Source organism: Phacochoerus africanus, chromosome 4 (genome assembly GCF_016906955.1).
Source record: "Phacochoerus africanus isolate WHEZ1 chromosome 4, ROS_Pafr_v1, whole genome shotgun sequence".
Taxonomy (NCBI): Eukaryota; Metazoa; Chordata; class Mammalia; order Artiodactyla; family Suidae; genus Phacochoerus; species Phacochoerus africanus.
In genome coordinates this window covers 19,324,339-19,330,338 of record NC_062547.1, presented here as the reverse complement: position 1 = coordinate 19,330,338, position 6,000 = coordinate 19,324,339, and positions in this window count along the sequence as shown.

Here is a 6,000-nt window from a genome sequence, read left to right as displayed (position 1 = left end):
CTGGGAATTGAGAGACTGTTGGTGTTTAATGGTGGGATTTGACTCTTATGGGCTGCTCATTGCATAGTAAGCCTTATGGCTCCTCACAGAGGCCTTAATAGCTTCATGAAGCACTGGGTTCTCAGCCACATGCAAGTGGCTTGAACCTCACCCGAGACCTCCAGCAGGTGGAATTTCAGAAGGCAAGAAAGGGAGGGATGGTCAGGGGCCGGGGAAGGAGGGGTCTTATCAGGGTTTGAAGGAAGCCAGAGTTTACAGTGAGCTGCCCAGAGGCAGGCAGCTTGCAAGATAGCAGAAGCCTGACCCACAGACAAAATGTCTGGTTTGTTTTTTTTTAAGGGCTGCACCCGCAGCATATGGAGGTTCCCAGGCTGGGGGTCTAATTGGAGCTACAGCTGCCAGCCTAGGCCAGAGCCACAGCAACGCCAGATCCAAGCTGCGTCTGTGACCTACACCACAGCTCACGGCCATGCTGGATCATTAACCCACTGAGCGAGGCCAGGGATCAAACCTGCAACCTCGAGGTTCCTAGTCAGATTCATTTCCGCTGCACCACGACAGGAACTCCAAAAATGTCTTTTCACGCCTCTTGGAGAGCAAGTCTCTTGAACTTTTAGAGTATTTTTCATTGAAAATTGGATTTGATCAGAGGAGACCCCAGCTGAGGGCTCGCCCAGGCACAACCTTGTGCCTACCTGCGCCTGCTGCTCCTCGGTTCTGGGCCTGCCTCAGTCTCCCCATCTGTAAAAAGGGGGTGGTTAAACTTGAAGATTGTGAGTCCTTCCAATGAACTCTCGTGATGATAAAACTGTGAGCTCTTGCCTGTCTCTGAAACACGTAGGAGACTTACTGCGATGTGAATCTGACCATCCGTCAGAGAAACTAGGCTGTCCTATGGTAGCTGCTAAACCCGCACAGCTCAGCAGCTTGGTGCAATCACCTTGTGTTTCTCACTCCCATAAATTCTGCTGTGCGTTAACAACAGCATCTGGAACAGGTGGCTGCCTAGGTCCCGAGGCAGAGGGCAGAAAGACGAGGAGGGGACACTGGCTCAACCTGCCAGTGCCCAGCAGGGACTCCCAGAGTTTCCATCCAGAGGCCACTGGCCAAGGGAGCCCCAGGCCTGCCCCTGCCTCAAGGGGGTCTGGGAGGTAGAAGGAACACTTGGAATAGCTTGTGGATTCTGACTGTCTCTGTCACATTCCATGGGGAAAAACTCTGCACTCTTGAGCCTGTGTTGCAACACATGAGCACGGAGCACTTTCCTGGTGTGACTCCCAGAGCTGGGCTTCATCCCACACCCTCTCCTTTGCTCACACCGTCATCTCAGCTGACACCCCGAGACCCCATCTCTCCTTCACACCACCCGTCGGCTGAGCATCCAGCTCCTCAGAAACCTCTGGAATCCCTCTTTCCCGAGGGGAGACACAGAGCCAGCCACAGGAGGTGTCTTGCCAATGCTGGAGCATCTTCGGTATGACTGAGGGCACAGCTGTTCTCCCTTTGGAGTGTGGTCAAAGGGAAGGGAAGAAGGGAGTTCCTGTCATGGCTCAGCGGTAACGAACCCAACTAGGAGCCATGAGGATGCGGGTTCAATCCCTGGCCCCACTCATTGGGTCAGGGATCTGGTGTGATGAAGGTTGCAGATGCAGCTTGGATCCCACGTTGCTGTGGCTCTGATGTAGGCCGGCAGCTGTAGCTCCAATTTGACCCCTAGCCTAGCAACTTCCATATGCCACGGGTGCAGCCCTAAAAAAACAAAACAAAACAAATAAAATAAAAGTGAAGGCAAGAGGAGAGTTATCATTCAGTTGAAGAAAGCATTTAAATATTGAACTGGCTGTGTTTGCCATTCCTTCTCCTGACGCTAGCTCTGTCCACCTGCCCGTTGGATTATTCAAGAGTTGTTTCCCACCAGACCCTGGATGCCACTTCAGAGAACAGAGCCCCTAAAATGTGCAGGGTGCCATTGAGGGCACAAGAGTGCAGTGTGGGGTCTTGCCTTGGGAACCAGTCGGTCTTGCTGAGATGAATAATAAAAAATGTAACCATAATGATGACGAGGAAGCTAAAGTCCATGGTGACAGCTGCCTTTTCCCGAGTGGTTGTGTAAGCAGGCCCGGTGGCACCTCACTGAGGGCCTTGCAGATAGGGTTGCCCTTGTGCTGCAATGCAATTCGTGGGAGGCAAGAACTATTAGCCCCACTTGCTCAGTAACTCGGGGCCCCCCTGGGCCCGTTATGGTGTCTGGTGACAGTAGAGGTGGCTGAGATCCCCTCAGGGATGGAGGTGGCATCTCCATGGACCAGTTCTGCAGCACAACCGGGGACATTGTTCCTCACGGCGTGGCCTCTGAGCCCAGGTCTCCAGCCTTTGCATAAATTAGCCGCCATTGGTTTTGGTGGCTTGCCACCAGAAGCTCTGTGTTGCTGGCACCATCCAGCAGGAAAAGGCCCCCCAAAAAGGGAGAGAAATCCACCAGTCCCTCAAAGTGCCTTCTTCTCCGTCCCCTGGCCTGGGATCCAAGGCCACATCCGCGCTCCTTGGATTCGTGGTCCTCTTAGGTTTGCCTCACATCACCCACACAGCCACCAGAGGGCGCTTTCTAAAGCAGAAGGGTTATCTTCACACCCCCACCTTCAAAGCTGGAAGGATCCTTCCTCCGCTGGGCAGCCAGGCCTTTGCGATCTTCCACTGTCTGCCCCTGGTCTCTGCTCCACTCCTGCTCCACTCCACCTCTGGGCTCCAAATGTGCCGCAGAGCCTTTATTCACACTGCTCCATCCAGCGAATAATTGTTGCGCATTGAGCCATCTGCATTCCTAGTCTCTAGAGCTCAGTGCCTGGCGCATATGCGCTTCCTCCGAGATGGTTGTTGAATAAACTGAATCGAAGTTAGATGGGACTCTGAGTGGTCCTCTCACTGGGAGGTTTCAAACAGGTGGCCAGCATCGTTTCAAATTCTATTTATCTAGCTTTCCGCATTTTTATTTTTTTCTTTTTATGACTGCCTGAGCCACATACAGACTTTCCTGGGCTAGAGGTCGAATTGCACCACAGCCACAGCAATGCTGGATCCGAGCCTCATCTGCATCCTACACTGCAGCTCATGGCAAAGCCAGACCCTTAACCCGCTGAGCAAGGCCAGGGTTCAAACCTACATCCTCATGGATACTCTGTTGGGTTCTTAACCTGCTGCGCTACAGTGGGAACTCCAGCTTTCGGCGTTTTGAAAGGGAAGACGCCACAGAGGAACGAAGCCCCCTTGCTGACTTCTCTTCAATAAGCAGAAGAATTGGCACTGCCTCCCTCCTGGATCCAACTCTGACAGTGATCTCACTGGTTCGTGCTGAATGGTGGCCCCTTCTTACAAATGGGGGCAAATATTCTCCTTTTTCCTACAGCTGCTACCCAGCTCACTTCTCTCATTTATGAAAAATCTGTCCGGGGCTCCTGTAAGCACTGATGTTTACAGTCCCTGATTTGTTTGAAGGCTTATTTATTTATGTCTTTTTTGGCTGCACCCACAGCATTGGAAGTTTCTGGGCCAGGGTTTGGATCCAAGCCGTAGCTGCGACCCACGCCGGAACCTTAACCTGCCGTGCCACCCTGGAAGCCTCATTTTTACAAGTGGACATAGATGTGCTGCTAGGGGGTTGTCCAAGATCTCATTTAGTGACAAGGTCTGGGCCAAGGCTCGGGCTAAGGTCCCCGGGGCCTCTCTCCACTCCTCCACCCGCCTCAGGTCCTCCAGGCATCCTTCCCCCTGCAATGGAATCGGCCCCCGCGCCCCCCACACGTGCTGGGAATCTCTGTTTCAGATTTGCCTTAAGCTCCTTTTGCTACAAGGTGGGAATGTCTGAGGGCTTCCTAAGGCTACATCAGCTCCTCCCATTACCACCCCCCACGAGATCCTCCGTGCCCCCGAGGGCCGTGCCCGGAGCCACATCCATCATGGACACTGGGCTGTCAGCACGGCCACGTGCCCCTCTCAAAGGCCCGAACCCAGAATGGATTTATCCCCGGGGAAGCCTTGTTATGCTTTTATGTCTTCAATTCATTAGATGTTCTGTCAGCGGCATAAATCAGGGCTGGACCCTCTTCTCACACACCCGGGAGTGGGGAAGACACGCAGGGAACAGAGAGAAAATGCGCAGAAGCGGGCCTGGCAGATGGTGATAGGACCTCTCTCTATTTCTTGCTTCCTCCTTTCTTTCTTTCCCTCTCTCTCCCTTCCTCCCTCCCTCCTTCCCTCCTTCCTTCCTTGCTCCTTGCTACCCAACCAAAAATCCATCTTAGAGAAATCGCTGGGGACACAGGGTGAGGAAGAGGATGGATAGGGACACTGAAGCTGAAATTGTTGCTTTTCCCATAATCTTATCGGGTTCTCCCGAATTTCCCCCCATTTTGTAGTTGAAAAATCTCCCCTTTTATTCTGCTGTAGCACGCCTAAGGCAGTTATCTTTCTAAAAAATAACCCGAATCATGTTAAAGTCTTCAGTGCCTCCCATTTCAATGAAGGCAGCCTCGAAACTCCCCACGAGGGTCTCCCAGTCTCCAGTGGTCCGTCTCCTTCCTTCTCTCCCTTTGTTTGCTAAGCCGCCCAAATGCTTTTCACTCAGTCACTTTTTTTCGTTCGTTCATTCGACAAATGTTTCATATGCACCTGCGAGGAGCCAGATAGTTTTCTAAGCCCTCGGAATACAGTAGAAGAACAGACACCCATTCCTGTCCTCTTAGAGCTGACATTTTCTTGGGAGAGAGGAAATGCTGCTAGTAAACAAACTCATAGAATACACCAGGTTGTGATAAGTGTTATTAAAAAAGAAAGCAAAAAAGGTGCATTCGAAAAAAAAAAAAGAGAGAGAGAGGAGTTCCCGTGGTGGCTCAGAGGTAAGGAACCAGACTAGGATCCATGAGGACATGGGTTCAGTCCCTGGCCTCACTCAGTGGGTTAAGGATCCGGCGTTGCCGTGAGCTGTGGTGTAGGCCGGCAGCTGCAGCTCCAATTCAACCCCTAGCCTGGGAACCTCCATGTGTCATGGGCGCAGCCCTAAAAAGACAAAAAAATAAAAATAAAAAGAGAAAGAGACCGAGCAGAATAAGGGATGGGGTGGCCTGGAGGACCTCTTTGAGGTGATATCATTTGGGCAAAGGCCAGAGTGAAGTGAGGGAGTGAGTCACCAGGAAAGAAGGAGAGAGAGTGGTCCTGAGAGAGAGAAGAGCCAGTGCAAAGGCCCTGGGGTGGGAGTGTGCAGAGGGTTCAGGCAAGGGCCAGAAGGCCCATGTGGCAGCCAAAGGGTGGGAGAGGAGTGAATTTGGAAGAGGTGGCTAGCGTCAGCTCCTGCAGCCCATGCCTGCGGGCTCTGGTGGGGATTGGCAGTATTCTCAGTGTGATAGAAAAGCTGAGAGGTTAAGCCTACCCATGGCATGTTCATCTGCTTTAAAAAGACATCACTCTGTGCCCTCCTCTCCTGTGGGAAAGACCTTGGGAAGCTCGAGTGGGTGCCAGGAGCAATCCAAGTGGGGGCCTGAGCGGGGCAAGGAGAGCCAGGAGAGGGAGCGTGGGTGGGGGCGCCTTGTCATCAGGACTGGGGAGAAGGCAGCCTTACACCGAGGGTGTTGGTCTGGGGCCCACATGGCGACATCACACCTGCACTGCATCTTTTGTTTAAGGCCACCTCCATCGAGCCACCCCGCTGTCCAGAATCTTCCCTGGTCTTGGAATCTCAAAACATATTCCCCTACCGCCCACGAGGCTTGGCCCACCTGAAAAAGGATTAGGTCCATGCTGGCCCAAAGTGGGACTAAATGGAAGAAATTCTTTTCTAGGAAGGATGAACGGAAAGGTGGGGGATTTTGCTCCCCACGTCCCCAAACTCATTCTCACGTCAGGGCCTTTGAAGCAGCCACCGCTTCTAGAATGCAGGTGCCTTTCCCTGGCACCTTTACCCTTCACCCAAGGCCTCACCCCTCCATCCTTCAGAGCAAGTATGTGTCC